General features: G+C 41.8%; 1 long non-coding RNA gene across 1 annotated transcript; it reads right to left on the bottom strand.

Annotated features, from left to right (window-relative positions):
- Nucleotides 1–16,971: 16,971 nt before the first annotated feature.
- LOC142260453 (uncharacterized) lies at nucleotides 16,972–17,384 on the bottom strand. The gene is made up of 3 exons (XR_012728657.1): nucleotides 17,299–17,384; nucleotides 17,127–17,210; nucleotides 16,972–17,035 (listed from the first exon to the last, which is right to left on the bottom strand). It is a non-coding gene; the product is annotated as an uncharacterized LOC142260453 (long non-coding RNA).
- Nucleotides 17,385–17,998: the final 614 nt, after the last annotated feature.

Consider the following 17,998-nt stretch of genomic DNA (forward strand, 5'->3'; position numbering starts at 1 on the left):
CCACCCATAAAATATAATATAATGTAATATAGATATGTATATCTTAATTTCTTGTAGGGGTTTTCTGTAGCAAAGTTGGGGTCATTCTAAATAAACGTTTATAGATCTAGTTCTTTGCGATCTCACACATCAGTGAGATTATTTCTATGTCCTTTGTGAGCGGTAGTGCGCAGAATCAGACTGAGGACCTCCGAACTTCCTGGTCGCGCGTACATGGAGACGAGGCTTGCGTGTCAGGCTTGCGTTCCACACGCGCGACGGGGTTAGTTCCTGTGGGAGGAACCGAATGTCGGATCCTGCAGCCAATACACACCCCTCACAACGAGCATCACAAACAAGCGATCAGCTGTTTCCACTAAATAGGCTCCGATGACTCCATAAATAGACAGCCCCATTCACCATTAGACACGCCCCCGGAAGAAGCAAGGGCGAAATGGCGTTGGGGTGGAGGGACCGATCACCCAGATCCTGTGATTATTTAATATCAGGTAGCTATTATGGCTCAAAGTTATTAGGAATTGATATTATGTCGTAATAGGGCAGCAGGCAATAGCTTGAATTTTGGCACTTTAACCCATTCTTTGTGGATTATATATAACTACAGTTAGGTCCAGAAATATTTGGACAGTGACACAATTTTGGCGAGTTGGGCTCTGCATGCCACCACATTGGATTTGAAATGAAACCTCTACAACAGAATTCAAGTGCAGATTGTAACGTTTAATTTGAAGGTTTGAACAAAAATATCTGATAGAAATTGTAGGAATTGTGCACATTTCTTTACAAACACGCCACATTTTAGGAGGTCAAAAGTAATTGGACAAATAAACCAAACCCAAACAAAATATTTTTATTTTCAATATTTTGTTGCGAATCCTTTGGAGGCAATCACTGCCTTAAGTCTGGAACCCATGGACATCACCAAACGCTGGGTTTCCTCCTTCTTAATGCTTTGCCAGGCCTTTACAGCCGCAGCCTTCAGGTCTTGCTTGTTTGTGGGTCTTTCCGGCTTAAGTCTGGATTTGAGCAAGTGAAATGCATGCTCAATTGGGTTAAGATCTGGTGATTGACTTGGCCATTGCAGAATGTTCCACTTTTTTGCACTCATGAACTCCTGGGTAGCTTTGGCTGTATGCTTGGGGTCATTGTCCATCTGTACTATGAAGGGCCGTCCGATCAACTTTGCGGCATTTGGCTGAATCTGGGCTGAAAGTATATCCCGGTACACTTCAGAATTCATCCGGCTACTCTTGTCTGCTGTTATGTCATCAATAAACACAAGTGACTCAGTGCCATTGAAAGCCATGCATGCCCATGCCATCACGTTGCCTCCACCATGTTTTACAGAGGATGTGGTGTGCCTTGGATCATGTGCCGTTCCCTTTCTTCTCCAAACTTTTTTCTTCCCATCATTCTGGTACAGGTTGATCTTTGTCTCATCTGTCCATAGAATACTTTTCCAGAACTGAGCTGGCTTCATGAGGTGTTTTTCAGCAAATTTAACTCTGGCCTGTCTATTTTTGGAATTGATGAATGGTTTGCATCTAGATGTGAACCCTTTGTATTTACTTTCATGGAGTCTTCTCTTTACTGTTGACTTAGAGACAGATACACCTACTTCACTGAGAGTGTTCTGGACTTCAGTTGATGTTGTGAACGGGTTCTTCTTCACCAAAGAAAGTATGCGGCGATCATCCACCACTGTTGTCATCCGTGGACGTCCAGGCCTTTTTGAGTTCCCAAGCTCACCAGTCAATTCCTTTTTTCTCAGAATGTACCCGACTGTTGATTTTGCTACTCCAAGCATGTCTGCTATCTCTCTGATGGATTTTTTCTTTTTTTTCAGCCTTAGGATGTTCTGCTTCACCTCAATTGAGAGTTCCTTAGACCGCATGTTGTCTGGTCACAGCAACAGCTTCCAAATGCAAAACCACACACCTGTAATCAACCCCAGACCTTTTAACTACTTCATTGATTACAGGTTAACGAGGGAGACGCCTTCAGAGTTAATTGCAGCCCTTAGAGTCCCTTGTCCAATTACTTTTGGTCCCTTGAAAAAGAGGAGGCTATGCATTACAGAGCTATGATTCCTAAACCCTTTCTCCGATTTGGATGTGAAAACTCTCATATTGCAGCTGGGAGTGTGCACTTTCAGCCCATATTATATATATAATTGTATTTCTGAACATGTTTTTGTAAACAGCTAAAATAACAAAACTTGTGTCACTGTCCAAATATTTCTGGACCTAACTGTATAACTATTAGTGCTTATAGTGCCTCAGTGGCTGTATGGTAGTTTACTAGCAGCACCACTATATATGAAGTAATACATGGAAAATAGGGCAGCAGGCAATAGCATGATTTTTGGCACTTTAATCCATCTTTTGTAGTTCATATATATGATATATTTTACACATCAGATATACACAAATCAGTTTATGGGATTTGGAGGCCATATATTATTAATGCATATTTCCCTTTTATGATTGTTATTTTGTGTCTGGGTATATATCAGGTCCCCACAGGATTGATCTCTGTTTTTTAATGGTTGTAATGTGTTTTTTAATGTATGTAATAAAAATTATGTTTTAACATGAACCACTGTTTGTTGCCTGATTTGGGGACAAATTCTGGGTTGAATTACTTGTTACAAGTGGCATGAATAATTTTGGTATCTTGTTGATTAATTGTATTTTTACTGTTTTTTTGACAGTGTATACCATTGATATGGATTTCAAGGCGAAAGAGAAGTCTTGGCATGACAAAGCTGTTGATTTGTTTAAACAGAGTAATCCTGGTGTTTCGTCTGAGACCTTTGCAGATAGGAATGAGTTAGTTCGTCAGTATAGAAATGCTTTACATAAAAAGACGAAACTATGGTGGAACCGAATGTCACTAGATAACTACTACAAACAGAATATTGTGCCTAGAGGGCTTCGGGTCCACCTGTTTCCTTCATTTGATCTTGACAATGAGGTGTTGGTGAATAAATGGAGTAAAGCAGCAAATTCCTGCTCACTAGCATTTATTGAAATTATCATTGAAAATAATTCATTAGCTTTGACCAAAATAGATTTGGAAGTAGATAGATTGTTTGAATTGATCAAAAAGGATTGTGATCCAAAAAAATTAGAAAAGCTTATGGAAGATATTGACAAAGATCTGGACAAGTGGGAGCATGAAATTAGTCTAGGGAAAGTGAAAAAATTCCAAAGAGACGTTGCAGATTTTGAAACAGGAAAGATCTTTAGATGGCAGATAAAAAATAAAACTAAGAAAAATGTGACACCTGGTAGTCCAGAGAGTCCATCTAGTAGAGGTTATACCTCTCATTCTGATCAATATACGTCATCCAGCGATGTGGAAGAGAGTGGGGAAATTTCCCGTAGAACAAGAACTCAAAATAAAGAAAAGAAATTTCCAGAGATTTTTTCTAAGAATAGAAATCAAAAAAGAACTGATAATTCAAGGTGATCAATCTATCCAAATACTGCTTTACTGACACTGAAATCAGGGTGTTAGAAAAAGGACTCACTTTCTCTCCATCTCATTATGCAGATGTATTCACGTCGGTGAAGGACACACATTTTTTTGCAAGAAAAATGATCCTTAAACGTATACATCATAAAAATGATTGCCAGGAAATTTTTCAAACTGAAGAGGAACAGAAGGCTTTAGAAATTTTGGAAGATCTGTTGGAGGAGAACATGACGCAAGATTGGAGTAAGTTCCCCATACATTTCTTTAATAGATCAAAGACGTTCCCCTCATTAAATTTGTGTCCAGCAATAGATATTTTCACCAAATTGGTAACAGCTGATCTAGAACATCTCCCAAAACAGGCGAGAGAGGTTTCTAATCTCAACTGGCAGGAACGTAGGGCTCTTGAGAAATTACAAACCATGGAGGAAATCTTGTTTAAACCAGCGGATAAGGGGGGCAACCTGGTTGTCTGGCCCTCTGAAATGTACGAGAGACAGGCGTTCAGGTTGCTTAATGACTCCAGGTGTTATAAGAAATTGTGGACAAATCCCATTCCGGCCTTTAAGGGCGATCTGATTAAGATCCTAGAAAGGGCGGTTGAGGAAGGTATCGTTCCAAAGAAATGCTTGGATTTCATTATTAATTTACATCCTCGTACCCCAACCTTTTATCTTATTCCAAAGATTCACAAGGACCCCCTGGACCCTCCAGGTCGACCGATCATATCGGGTAATGGGGGTCTTTGTGAACAGATTGGAGTAATGATTGATTATTACTTGAAGCCCCTTGTACTTTCTTTACCATCATATTTGAGGGACACCACGTCTGTCCTACAAAGACTTGACCATGTGAATCTAAGTGATGACATGGTCATGGTCACGGCGGATGTGGAGTCCCTCTACACGTCTATAAGGCATGAGGACGGTTTAAGAGCTACAGCCCTGTTCTTGAATATGAGCAGTTTGGATAAGCCTCTGATAGAGCTGCTTCTCATCTTGCTGGAATTTGTGTTGACACACAATGTGTTCATCTTCAAGAATAAGTACTTTTTGCAAGCTCAGGGCACAGCAATGGGGGCATCTTGTGCCCCCTCTTATGCCAATCTTTTTCTCGGTGCCTGGGAGCGGGACATCTTTTTGAATGAGTCAATACCGGAGATTTTACAGGTAAAGGAATGGATGAGATTCATAGATGATGTTTGGTTTATTTGGGAAGGATCAATCGCACATCTAGAAGCATTTGTCACCAAACTTAATACTAATGACCAGAACATCAGGCTTACATATAAATATGGCCGTAGTATTGAATTCTTAGACATTAAGATTGATGTCTCTGATAATGGAGATTTGATTACCAACATGTATAGGAAACCAACGTCCACGAATTCATTCCTTCACGCCTCTTCATCCCATCCGACATCTACAAAGAGAGGCATACCGGTCGGCCAGTTTCTCAGAGCTAAGAGAATTTGCTCAGAGAATGGGGCTTTTATAAATCAATCCAAAGACTTGGCTGAGAGGTTCGAAGAGAGGGGCTATAGCCGCCGTAATATTAAGAATGGCTTTAAGAAGGCGGTCCAGGCAGATAGGAATGATCTGCTTTTTAGCAAAAAGAAAGTTCGACGAACGGATAACCAATTGAGGTTTATTACAACGTTTAATTCACAGTGGAGGGAAGTCAAAACCATTCTGGAAAATCACTGGAATGTTTTAATGATGGACCCTATTCTAAAAAAAGTTTTGCCATCTCGTCCTCTTATGGTTGCACGTAGATCGAAGAATTTGCGGGATTACTTAGTAAGGAGCCATTATGAACCTCCAGCACCTACTTCCAATCGAACTACAAGTTCAATTCAAGGCTTTTTTCCATGCAATATGTGCAAAGCCTGTATTAATATGAAGAAAGCGAAAACCTTTTGTAATTTTGATGGATCACGTACCTTTGAAATACGTAAATTGTTAAATTGTGCATCCAAGGGCGTCATTTATCATGCCCAATGCACGTGCAATAAGATCTACATAGGATTGACAACACGTGAATTGAAGATACGCGTACGCGAGCACATACGTGACATTGAGAATGCCAAAGAAGTGGATGATATTTCATCACTCAAGACATTGCCGAAGCATTTTAAGATCCATCATGGATGTAAATCGAATGAAATAGTCTTCAAAGGTATAGATCAGGTCTCTCTTGGTTTGAGAGGAGGAGATTTAGGTAAAGTTTTGGCTCAGACTGAGAGCCGGTGGATCTTTAGATTAGGGACCCTCTCGCCTCAAGGTCTAAATGAAAATTTAGGTTTCGGGTCTTTTTTGTAAGCATTTCGGGGCTAACCTCCTATCTTGAGTATTAGATAGTTTACCATGCAAGGTCTCTTTTATGGGTGGGTTTAGTCTGTCTTGTTTTATTGGTTTTAACATTTTTTTATTTATTTTCAGTTCTACATATCGGAGTGATCATTTTTGTGGACTCGTTTTTTGGACAGAATTGAGTGTCATCATCTGAGTGGTCGCTTTGATAATCTGGAGAAGATCCCCTGCATTTATCGATTTTGTATTTTTAATTAATGGGGGGGTTTGTTATGGAGTAGGGTTATTGTTATTGTCAGTCCCAGGGCAACACTGAAATTGGTTCCTAGGTGTATTAGGTGTTGGGTAGATTATATTATTATTATTTTAGGTATAATGATTTAATTAAAAAATTTTTAGCACTTACACTGTATTTTGTATATGTATATTATAGTCATATGTATATTTATATAGGAGAATCAATTGATTTAATTACAATAGTTAGTATAATAATAAGAATATTGCACATCAGTTATTGGGGTGATGTTAGTATATGCTTAGCATATACGATGTATATATTTATTATATATATATATTATTACACAGTATATTTTTTATACAGTGTATTTTTTATACAGTGTATTTTTATGTATACAGGTGGTAATTTTTAGGGATGTATCTATTTTCAGTGATATGTTTGGTTATGGTATATAATATTTAATTATGGGTATATGGTAATATGGTTAAATGTTGACCCAGTTTGATTTGGCTGCCCCTTGTATCTAAAATAATATAAAGGGTTATAAATAAAAATAATAAAATGAATTCATTTATTTAGAATATAATATAATGTAATATAGATATGTATATCTTAATTTCTTGTAGGGGTTTTCTGTAGCAAAGTTGGGATCATTCTAAATAAACGTTTATAGATCTAGTTCTTTGCGATCTCACACATCAGTGAGATTATTTCTATGTCCTTTGTGAGCGGTAGTGCGCAGAATCAGACTGAGGACCTCCGAACTTCCTGGTCGCGCGTACATGGAGACGAGGCTTGCGTGTCAGGCTTGCGTTCCACACGCGCGACGGGGTTAGTTCCTGTGTGAGGAACCGAATGTCGGATCCTGCAGCCAATACACACCCCTCACAACGAGCATCACAAACAAGCGATCAGCTGTTTCCACTAAATAGGCTCTGATGACTCCATAAATAGACAGCCCCATTCACCATTAGACACGCCCCCGGAAGAAGCAAGGGCGAAACGGCGTTGGGGTGGAGGGACCGATCACCCAGATCCTGTGATTATTTAATATCAGGTAGCTATTATGGCTCAAAGTTATTAGGAATTGATATTATGTCGTAATAGGGCAGCAGGCAATAGCTTGAATTTTGGCACTTTAACCCATTCTTTGTGGATTATATATAACTATAACTATTAGTGCTTATAGTGCCTCAGTGGCTGTATGGTAGTTTACTAGCAGCACCACTATATATGAAGTAATACATGGAAAATAGGGCAGCAGGCAATAGCATGATTTTTGGCACTTTAATCCATCTTTTGTAGTTCATATATATGATATATTTTACACATCAGATATACACAAATCAGTTTATGGGATTTGGAGGCCATATATTATTAATGCATATTTCCCTTTTATGATTGTTATTTTGTGTCTGGGTATATATCAGGTCCCCACAGGATTGATCTCTGTTTTTTAATGGTTGTAATGTGTTTTTTAATGTATGTAATAAAAATTATGTTTTAACATGAACCACTTATTTGTTGCCTGATTTGGGGACAAATTCTGGGTTGAATTACTTGTTACAAGTGGCATGAATAATTTTGGTATCTTGTTGATTAAGCATAACATCACTAACCTAGGGCTTAGTGGCAGCTATGGTCTGCCATTAACCCCTTATTACCCCGATAGCTACCGCACCAGGGGAACGGGAAGAGCCGAGTCCAGCGCCAGAATTTGCGCATCTTATGGATATGCCACTTCTAGGGCGGCTGTGGGCTGCTATTGTTAGGCTGGAAAGGGCCAAATAACGATGGCCCTTTCCACCCTAATATTATCAGCCCCCAGTTGTCTGCTGCATCTTGGCTGGTATTAGAAAAATGAGGAGATCTCACGTCATTTTTTTTTTTTTTTAATCAAATAATAAAAAAACGTGTGGGATCCCCTCTATTTTTCCTAACTAGCCAAGGTACAGCAGAGAGCTGAGGGTTGCAGCTGCTGCGGTTCCTGTACTGTATCTGAAAAATGGGGGGATCCCATGTTGTTTTTTTTTTTTTTTTACCCCCCCCCCTCCAAAACAAAACAAAACAAACAGCTAATCAAGCTGGCTATCCCTCTATCAAGCTATTGTATTATTTCTTTCTACGTATTCTTTCTGTTCTTTCTTATTATCTAATCTATATGTTCTTATTATCTATCCATCTAGCTATTCTTTCTATTTTTTACTATTTATCATGTATTCTAGCTATCTATCCGTTATACTTTCCTATCATATTTCGTTTCTCCTTCAAAAAAAACGCAATGACTAAAAACGCACCTACATTACAAGCGTTTTTGGGACATTTCCAGGCTCACTCTGACAAGGTGCAGTTTTGGTTGCAGTTTGTGTGCAGAAAAAAACTGCAGCGTGTGCATGTAGCCTTATATAACAATGCAGCACAGAATAGCTTATAAAAAATGTTTGCGCTTATGTCGGACAACTTTAAAGAAAAAAAAATTGAATAAAACTAATGTACCTCAAAAAGAAAGCTTTCAAAAATACAACATTGTTGACTAAAACAATTATAAAATGACAGAAAAATAAGCATTAGGGCGTCCAAATTGTGAAGACAATGAAGGAAATCCCAATGTCATAATGTACCACACTAAGTGGATCCTGCCACGTCTGCTTCTATCCCTGCTGAACTGACTCTGGGGCAGCACGGGGGATATAGGAGGCGTAGAGGCCATGCATGGATTGGTCTCAGGGGCCACACGGCTCTGGTAGCAGAAGCCTCCATCTAGAACCTTCCACATGACTTTTCCTTCTGTCCGTGACTTTTACATTATTTATTTTACAGCTTTGAAATTCAGGGAAAAGATATGCAGAACGCTGCAGACACAATGGAAAAAGGAGAAATGGATGTGCGGGGTGATGAACGGAGTAGAGACCTTTCCACAGGTAACCCTCCTCAGTGAAGAGTCACTATTAAATAATAAAGAGAACAGTCACATTCCCAGCTGCAAGGAGAAAATAAAGTTACATTCTCCCTGCTGCTGCTCGTATACAGTCACCGATGCAGTGCGGGAAACAGTAACACTTACCGCTCACAGGCTGTCAGCCAAGGAACAAGAGGGTTGATTACTGTGCACTCACTATGTAGTGAGTGGTGACTGTTGCAGTCACCAGCACAGTAGGAGAGGCTGAAAGTGAGCAGCTGCTGGGAGAATGTAACTGCATTTTCTCCTTGCAGACACTGTGTCACAATCTCTCCGTTGTCTTGGGCGCAGTGACTGACAATTTTGCCTCTCTATGGAATCAGGGCCGTGCCAAGCTGTTAGTTTATTGAGTTACAGCTCAACTGTCCAATCTGAAACTGGGAGTTGTTTGGTTTCTTCATGGGTTCCCTGTTCTGAGTGATTGATCAGTTACTTAGCTGAGTAGTTAATCCCAAAACCAGGGTATCACGGAGGTGTCGGGGTAACTGGAGAAGAGACACCCCCCCTTCCCCCGAAACAGGGCCTCAGACTAGGGACTTTGTGCTGTCCCTTATCCCAGGGGTAGGCTTGATGGTATCCAAGTCTGGACTGCCAGCGTAACACTAACTCCTGTCCAAAACTCTGATCTAACACCCCCTCTCCCCCCCACCGGGAGTGGAGATGCAAACCCCACAAAGGATCGCCACAAAGACCGGAATCACAGGAGCATAAACTGAAGGTATCATCTGCAGTAACAAGTAATATCTCAAACCTTAAATAGGGAGAAGACAGCTGAATAGAAATTGGCCCCGTGAGTCTCAAGGAGCCACAAACCACTCCACAGGACAGGAAAACAGTGTAAAACACTTCAGCTGAAGCTGAGCAACTAATTTCAGGTTGCCTGTGAACAGAGTCCGTCGCCACCGCGGCTCCCTGCGAATGTGGGACTTGGTTATCGTGCTCTGATCTATAGCTGCCAGACCTTGGACCTCCTCTGACCATCCATTTGCCCATATCCGCTATCCTCCTGATATTCTGACCCCAGAGCTGACTACGCCTTTGTCTTTCCCCTTAGTTCACGGCATGCTCTCTTTGTATTTGACCCCAGAACATTTGATAACCCTGCCTCACAGCTTGTCCATACAGTGACTAGCGTCACACACTGTTCCAATAAACCAGATAGATATCATTTAAATGCCAGGTACTCAGATTACCACTATATCTGCAGGTAAATAGTGTTTTTGTAGCTGCCAGGTTTTCTTTAACCCCTTCTCGATATGTAACATATTATTACATCCTATTGCTTCTTGCGGCTCGGAAGCTGAGTCTCCATTATTGCCAGCAGAAGATGCTTGAGTTATTCAGTGGAGGTAAGCTTCACCCACTGCTGTTAACTTTTTGATCTTTGACAGCAGCATTTGCAGCTCGCAGCCTATGGGGTACAACGTTCCACATATCCAACGCCCCCAGCAACATTTATCATTGGGTGCATATGGGTCGCCATAATAGCTGGGGGTCTGCTAAAGACCCTTTGCCCTATATAAGGGTACTCCTATGATCTCCACACCTCTAGATACATTCCTTCAGTGGTGTAGATTTCAAAATGAGATTATTTGTGGGGTGTTTCCACTGTTTAGGCACATCAAGGGCTTTACAAACGTGACATGGCATCCTCTATTTCAGCCAATTTTGTTCTCCAATAGTCAAATGGTGCTCCTTCCCTTCCAAGTCCTGGGGTATTGGCGTACACACGAGAAATTGCACAACAGAATTATATGGTCTATTTTCTCATCTTACCCTTGGGAAAATGAAAATTTGTGGTTAAAGCAACACTTTTGTGGGAAAAATTTAAAATGTTTATTTTTTTCCTTCCACATTTTTTTAATTTCTGTGATGCATTTAAAGTGTACTTTGGCATTGCATTACTGCTGTAGGAATATTACAAAAAAAGGGATAAATACATAGCTAATGTGAAAAATGAGTAAAAAGACATGGGCATTGCATTACTGCTTCAGAGATATTTGCAAAGAGAGATTCTTAGCTTATGTATTGGCCAATCCATGTGAGCCGGATAACCTCGACAAGGTGATCTCATTATATTTGGAACCTAACCTTAAATGCCTCTATGTGTGATTAAAAATCTGCATGTCTGGTTCCTGGCTAAATAAGATGGTGGACACACCCTGGCTATAGGGCAGAGTGCTTGGTCAGGTGCTTGTCAAGGTTATCGGGCTCACATGGATTGGTCAATACATAAACTAAAGCGGGCTTTACACGCTACGACATCGCTAATGCGGAGTCGTTGGGGTCACGGAATTCGTGACGCACATCCGGCCGCATTAGCGATGCCGTTGCGTGTGACACCGTTAAGCGATTTTGCATCGTTGCAAAAACGTGCAAAATCGCTAATCGGCGACACGGGGGTCCATTCTCAAATCTCGTTACTGCAGCAGTAACGAGGTTGTTCCTCGTTCCTGCGGCAGCACACATCGCTGCGTGTGACGCCGCAGGAACGAGGAGGCTCCCCTTACCTGCCTCCCGGCCGCTATGCGGAAGGAAGGAGGTGGGCGGGATGTTACGTCCCGCTCATCTCCGCCCCTCCGCTGCTATTGGGTGGCGGTTCAGTGACGTTTCAGTGACGTCGCTGTGACGCCGCACGGACCGCCCCCTTAGAAAGGAGACGTCGCCGGACAGGTAAGTATTTGTGACGGCTGTGGGCGATGTTGTGCGGCACGGGCAGCGATATGCCCGTGTCGCGCAACAGATGGGGGCGGGTACCCACACTAGCGATATCGGAACCGATATCGCAGTGTGTAAAGTAGCCTTAAGAATCTCACTTTGCAAATATCTCTAAAGCAGTAATGCAATGCCTATGTCGTTTTAAGGGTACTTTACACACTGCGACATCGCTAGCGATCTCATTAGCGATGTGAAATTCTAGATCGCAAGTGCGATCTTTCGAGGTCGCACATAGGTCATTTTACGCATGTGCGATCTCGAATTTCACATCGCTAACGAGATCGCAGTGTGTTTCTCATTACCTATATATTAATCCCTTTTTTCTAATATTTCTACAGCAGTAATGCAATGCCAAAGTATCCTTATATTATTGAGTGGCACTGGATATGCTTTTGTAGATATGTTTTATTGAATGTCGTTTTGAGCACTTCGAAGGGTGCAGTTTTTAAAATGTAATTTTGGGTATTTTCTGTCACATAGGCCTTTTAAGGTAGAACACTACACACTTTGGAATTTGTATGGATTTATGTGTGTCTATGTGTATGTTTTGAGGTTATATTATTAAAAGCTTATAACTTCAATTTTCTTTATGGCAGATGACGGTACCAGGAGTTCAACACAGAATGCTAAGGGAAGTGAAAGTCACAAAGGAGTGAAGTCATATTCATGTTCAGAATGTGATAAGTGTTTTGCTGACCAATCATATCTTGTTAAACATGCGAGAATTCACACAGGAGTGAAGCCATATTCATGTTCAGAATGTGGGAAATATTTTGCTCAGAAATCAGATCTTGTTAAACATGCGAGAATTCACACAGGAGAGAAGCCATATTCATGTTCAGAATGTGGGAAATATTTTGTTCGGAAATCAAATCTTATTTCACATGAGAGAATTCACACAGGAGTGAAGCCATAGTCATGAATAGAATGTCTGTTTTAGTTAATATTAATAGACTTTTACTATCTGTTAATAAAGAGTTAATTTTATGTCATTACAGTTTGTACTTTTTATAATGGGTCATTTACAACTATTCATCTGTTAACACATTTTTTTTTAATTTTTGCTGGCCAGAAATTTATTGTTTTTATAGCCAAGCTGTACACTTTATTCTTCCATTTGTATATTGCTTGAATGAGAGCAGAGTCCATTTTGTTAAATCTACACTCCATTTTGTATTCGTGTAAGAGCCTGTGCTGTGTTTCCCCTGGTGTAATGCAGCAGAGACCTCTGTTTACTTTAGATAAGGACTTGTATAGTTTCAGTTTCTTTAAGTGAAGTTCAGGAATGTGAAACTAAAAAGTTTATATAGTCTTATATAAATGAGTGACGATGATGTAATCAATATAAAATTAGAGATTACCTTGTCCTTGGTTTTCGGGCTCATTTGCATTGATCAATACATTTGCTAAACATCTCTCCTACTTTCAAATATTCATAGCAGTTTTGCAATACCATTTTTCATGTATTTCATTGTTTCCAGATAGCTAAATGTATTTTTCATTCTTCATAGTATCCCTATAGTAGTAATGCTTTACCATTTTCACGTTTACATTTTTATAGTGGTTAGTGTGCAGCTTATTATCTTTATTATAGTCATGTATTTCTGAGCTAGCACCTAATTCTCACATACAGGTGTTCCAGTCATTCTTTGTTCTGATGAACAATCTCTCCGCTGTCTTGGACGCAGTGAGTGACAATTATGCCTCCGTATGGAATCAGGGCCATGCCAAGCTGTTAGTTTGTCGAGCGACAGCTCAGCTGTCCAATCTGAAACTGGGAGGTGCTTGCTATCTTTGGGGCTTCCTGTTTTGAATGATTGATCAGTTACTACTCAGCTGAGTAGTTAGTCCCAAAACCAGGGTATCACGGAGGTGTTGGGGTAACTGGAGCAGAAACCCCAGAAACTGGTCCTCAGACTAGGGACCTTGTGCTCTCTCTTATCCCAGAGGTAGATTTGATGGTATCCAGGTCTGGACCTCCAGCAAAACCCTAACTCCTTTCCAAACCCTGATCTAACACCCCCTCATCGAGAGTGGAGATGCAAACCCCACAAATACCACAGACACAGGAAAAAAACAAAACTCATACCCACTGCACACAAAGGAGAGACAATACATGTATGGGAGGGAATAAAGTATAAGGAAAGAAGTAAATGAACAACGGGGGAACTTCCACTCCACTCAAACAGTAAACTACTGGTCACCAAGAATAGGATCGCCACAAAGACCGGAATCACAGGAGCATAAGCTGAAGGTATCATCTGCAGTAACAAACAGACTCACAAACCTTAAATACGGAGAAGACTGATGAATAGAAATTAGCCCCCTGAGTCTCAAGGAGCCACACACCACTCCACAAGAATTAACTCCTGCAGGACTGGAAAGCAGTTGAAAGACTCCGCTGAGGCTGAGCAACGAAGATCAGGTTGCCTGTGAACAGAGTCCGCCGCGGCGGCATCCCGTGAATGTGGGCCTGAACACCACATGACACTGGGCCTCGGTTATCTGTGCTGTGTTCTGATCTATAGCTGCCAGACATTAGACCTCTTCTGACCATCCATTTTCCCTGATCCATTATCATCCTGGTATTCTGACCCCAGACCTGACTACGCCTTTGTCTTTCCACTTAGTTCACGGCATGCTCTCTTTGTGTCTGTCCCTGGAACGTTTGGTAACCCTGCCTAACAGCTTGTCCGTGCAGTGACTAGCGTCACACACTTTTCCAATAAACCAAATAGATATCATTTAAATGCTAGGTACTCAGATTACCACTATATATGCAGGTAAATAGTGTTTTTGTAGCTGCCAGGTTTTCTTTAACCCCTTCTCGATATGTAACGTATTATTACATCCTATTACTTCTTGCGGGCTCAGAAGCCGAGTCTCCATTATTGCCAGCTTATGATATCTGTTTTATTCAGTGGAGGTAAGCTTCACCCACTGCTGTTAACTTTTCGATCTTTGACCGCAGCATTCGCAGCACGCAGCCTATGGGGTACAACGTTCCACATATCCAACGCCCCCAGCAACGTTATCGTTGGCTGCAGATGGGTCGCCATAATAGCTGGGGGTCGGCTAAAGAAAAGTCTATGTTTCATGACGCCACCCACAGTGTGTGGTAAGGTGGAGTACCACCGCTGCTGATGGGAGAACCCAATGGCGTTGGGGTGAGCATCCAGGTGTTTAACCCCTCCATGGGTAGGGGGAATACCCCGGGACTCGGTGATGATGACGGGGGAGTGCCGTTGGGGAGTTAAGGGTCACTGCGTACTCGCTCAGTGCAATAACGCTGACACCGACAACTTGTAAACCAAAGTTCTGAACACCGCTGCCGCTGGGGGAGCCCGTTTTGGGTCCCGTTTTGCTGGTGTTGCTTGTTGGTCTGTAACCCTTTCATGGCACTGTGTCTTTACTCTTGTTGAATCCCTATAGTATAGAACTAGTCGGGTCCCGCTCACCAGTATGGCTAACTGGGTGAGCTTGCTCTCAGGGTTCACGCTTGGGATTTCCTGGACCGTATATGTGGAAAGTCCTATCCCCCTCGTTGCGCTAGTACCCTGATTTTGGAGCGGGTGGAGAACGGATCTTGAAGGCTCCATCCTCGTCGGGTGAATTGACAGGGCGCTGGAAGCTACTCCCTGCCCTAGGTTCCTTGTACCCTGCCGTGCCCTGGCCCCTGCCCGGAGGTGGCACAAGGCCATCAGCTGCCCTCCTCAGCAGTTCCATGCCCCTTGTCACGATCCCCTGCAACCGGGGGTTCCAGCTCCTACCAGGCCCAGACCGTCTGCCACCTAGTAGTCTCAAGGAGCCCTGCTCCTGACCTCCTCTCTCCTTCAACACTACTCCTCAACTGACTGCACCTGACCCGTGCTTAACCAACCCCCCCAAGTGGGCGGCCCTATTCCACTCAGGCCGACCACTGGTGTGTCTGGTGGGTGTGGTGCAGAGTGTTCCTAGGATTTTACTTAGCTGTTCTTGGCAACACAGTTTGTTAGGGACCTGTAACCAAGGAGGAGTTGGGTACTGCGCAGAAGGGCAGATTGCACAATATCCTGTGACGTCCTGATAGGCCAAGGTGTCACACATACTTGATCTTTATAATTTAATTAGGACCACACACACAAAATCTTATATGTCCTATGCAAATGGCGACAACAAAATCTGGTGCCTGAACAGCGACCCACTATTCCTGAGAACCGCTGATCCAACCACCTTCCCTTCCGCAGAATGGCAACTCAAGCCTTATCCAAAGGTAAGAAGCTTACTCTTACAATATTCGAATTTGAAACGTGGACAATTTTGAAACCTTTGTTTGCAGTTACAGAGGTCAGACGTTTCCTACAGCTCTTGACCCAGTTTGCACACACTGCAGCAGGGATTTTGGTTCACTCCTCCATATAGGTCTTCTCCAGATCTTTTAGGTTTCTCGGCTGTCACTGGGCTGCATTGAGTTTCAGTTCCTTCCAAAGATTATCTATTAGGCTCAGGTCTTTAGTTGCCCTGTCTGTGTGTTTCGGGTCATCATCATGCTGTAAGACTCAGCCACGACCCATCTTCAATGCTCTAATACTAATTCTATTTTGGTCTCACTTGACCACATGACCTTCTCCCATGCCTCCCTGGATCATCCAGATGGTCACTTTCAAGATTCAATAAATCACAAAAAGACCTCCGACACACCATAAAAGAATATGAAAAAAGACCTTGGATGGTGCTGAACATAATTTTTTTGAATCATAAAATACTGTCCCAACGTTTCGGTCCTAATAGGACCTTTCTCAAGGGCTCTTATCAGACTAGTGAGAAAAAAAGAAATCTATACAGAGTGTTACAAACAAAAATGGTACAATAGTCAATATCAGGACATGACATGAAAAAACATCACATTACATGAACATGATGTAGATAAATCTCATATGTACATCAGAAATACAAATATTAGCACAAAACGTCCGAGTATAGAGTTTACAAAGATGCCTGAATAACAATAGGTCTAATGAATACATTTCATCAAGGATGAGTAAAAGAGACGAGAAGTATCTGACACGTGAACGTACCTAAAACATTAGAACCAGTGATCGTGTTGCACTAAGAGGAACAGTATGATGTCGTCATAGACGGGTGAACACTATACATATGGTCTAGATGAAAAAACATGTAAGAACCATTAGCAGATTATGTAAAAGGATGTAACCGTCAATGTAACGTGGGACATATACTCAATACCTGTAGGTATGCGATATACGGGGATGTCAAAACAACTGGTCTAGTTGTGCCAGAAGGAACCGTGTGATGACGTCTTTAGACTGAAAAGACTATGTATATAGTCTAAATGAAAAATATGCAAAATATGAGAGAGATCTGCAATGAGGTACAGTGTAACTGTCGGCATAACATAATGTGGAATAAAAGATGGTACCTGCTCGTATGTGGCAAAATGTCCAAGGTAGGCTCAGTACTGTGTGGTCACATAGCCTATTATGTCCATATGGGTAGGTATGGCCTAGAAAAAGAGAGGGATAAGGTATCCATATGTACTTATATCAAAATCACGTCAGGGAAGGAGGTGGAAAAAAACCTTAAATGAGTACCTGTCTGGGTGAGGTAGAGTGGACAATTGTAGCCGTGTTATTTTGTATCACAGTAAGGAACATACATCAAGGGACCACATGTCTGATGCAGTAGAAGGAACCTTTAGTCAAGAGGGCATAAAAATGAGAGCAATGTGAATATATGGCGGGTATTCAATGACCCCATGTGGGCTTAAATATACATGTTATGATGTATTACCCTCAGCCGGTATCATATCACGTTAAGAATAAGGTTATGTAGTCCAAGACATTCCCTGGGGGATTTCTGTGTGAAGGGAAAAAGAGGGGGCAATGAGAGGCTGAAAAGTGGGACAGGGAGTAGTATATAAGAGACACAGTACCTTACAACGCAGAGGTCAAGAAGCAGTTCTGGAGCATATGGACAATGCCTACATTCAAGAGAAATATACAGTGAACTACACTGAGTATGTGATCTATAATGACAACGTGAGAATCCATGTGGTGGACAGTACAAACCTGCGTCCGTAGGGACAGGGTCCTGGCTGGCAACTGCACCTGCATTATGATGGCTCAGGGTTTATAAAGGAGCTGCAGAGGGAGGGATGCTACTCACCTGCGTGTACTTCCTGATTTGGAAGTGGAACGCATCATTGGTTTGGTGGCACGCATGCTCACGCATGAGCAGAACGTATATTGTCCGCGCATGCGCATAGCGGAAGCGCGCTATGATACAGTGTTC

This window comes from Anomaloglossus baeobatrachus, unplaced genomic scaffold (assembly GCF_048569485.1).
Source record: "Anomaloglossus baeobatrachus isolate aAnoBae1 unplaced genomic scaffold, aAnoBae1.hap1 Scaffold_106, whole genome shotgun sequence".
Classification (NCBI taxonomy): Eukaryota; Metazoa; Chordata; class Amphibia; order Anura; family Aromobatidae; genus Anomaloglossus; species Anomaloglossus baeobatrachus.